We start from the raw sequence: 1544 nt of genomic DNA on the forward strand, positions 1-1544 counted from the left end.
GAGAGAGAGAGAGAGATAAAGATTTGTAGTTTCTCTTTTTCGCTATAATAATTTATCTACATTCGCCTGTATTTCGTACATACATATATGTATGTATGTATGTATGTATGTATCCTTTATTTATTAGATTTATTATTATTTTTATTTAATTAATTATTTATTTATTTATTATCATTACTTTTTTTTTTTGAAGAAATAGAATATATATATATATATGTATGTATATATATATGCAATGTATGTATGATAATGCCTCTACATGACCTATGCGTAATTTATTGCAAAATTGTACACAACGTAACTTTTTGTTTGTCTTTTCTCTTTAATTGTTTTAATTATTGTTAATGTTGTTATTGTAATTTTTTTTCTTCTTTCTTTCTCTTCCCTTCTATTTTACTTTTTCTTTTGTTTGATATTTATTTTTTTCATTATTTTGTACGATTACAAGACGGCATTACCCGTACAAAGATATGAAACTTTTCAATATTAAGACAAAATTTCTTTTTTTTTTTTCTTTTCGTTTTTCTTCTTTTACAAATTGGAAACGATGGCGGATATTATTTTTTCTTTCCTTTTTTTATTTAATTTTCTTTTCAGGGAACAGCCCATTATTATTATCATTTATTCTTGCAAGTCGATCATTTTTGTTTTGTTTTGTTTCGTTCTTTTTTTTTTATTGTCTCACAGAGAAAGTTGAATTTGTTTTGAATCCAACTTGTTATTCTTTATTTTCCAATGATTAGAATCTTTCCTTTTCTTTTTCTTTTCTTCTTTTTCTTTTTTAGAAGAAACGAAAGAATGAACGAACTGTGGCACTAATATCATAAGATACGGCACAAAAAATTATCGTTCATTATAATTCGCCATGTCGTCCGAGAGAATTAAAATTGATATTAACATCGAAATATCGAGATTACTTGATTTATTATTGTCTCTTATCTTAACTTAGTTAGAACGCGTTTTTCTTTTTATTTTCATTTATTTATTTATTTATTTTTTTTATCTTTTTTCATTTATTTATTTTTTTAACACGTAGATATTAGGCTCTAATCAACAATCAATTTTTATTATCGTTTTTTTTTATCCGCTTAATCGATTCTCTTTAATTTTTGTTCCAAAAGTTTTTTCGATTTCTTCATATTCAGCATACTGTGTTACATGTGTGTGCGTGTATATGTGTATAGTATCTTTACACATATCTCTCTCTCTCTCTCTCTCTCTTTCTCTTTTTCTTTTTCTTTCTAATGTATATATTTAAATGTATAGCATACAATAACTGTATAGCTTAGTGTTATTAACTTTCTTTGTTCTTTTATCATTTTAATATTAAATACCTAGTGGTCTTCGAGCAATATAAGCATTATAAATCGCAAAGAATTAGTTTGCTTAGAATTTAGAGGATACCCCGGCGGCACTTAGAAGCTGGACACACGTCTGTTAATTAGAGATCGTAATTACTTTCTTTTTAATACTACATCTCCTTATATATGTATATATATATATATATCTTTTTCTTTCTCTCTCTCTCTCTCTCTCTCTTTCTC

The sequence above is a fragment of the Vespula pensylvanica genome, chromosome 13 (assembly GCF_014466175.1).
Source record: "Vespula pensylvanica isolate Volc-1 chromosome 13, ASM1446617v1, whole genome shotgun sequence".
NCBI classification, from domain to species: Eukaryota; Metazoa; Arthropoda; class Insecta; order Hymenoptera; family Vespidae; genus Vespula; species Vespula pensylvanica.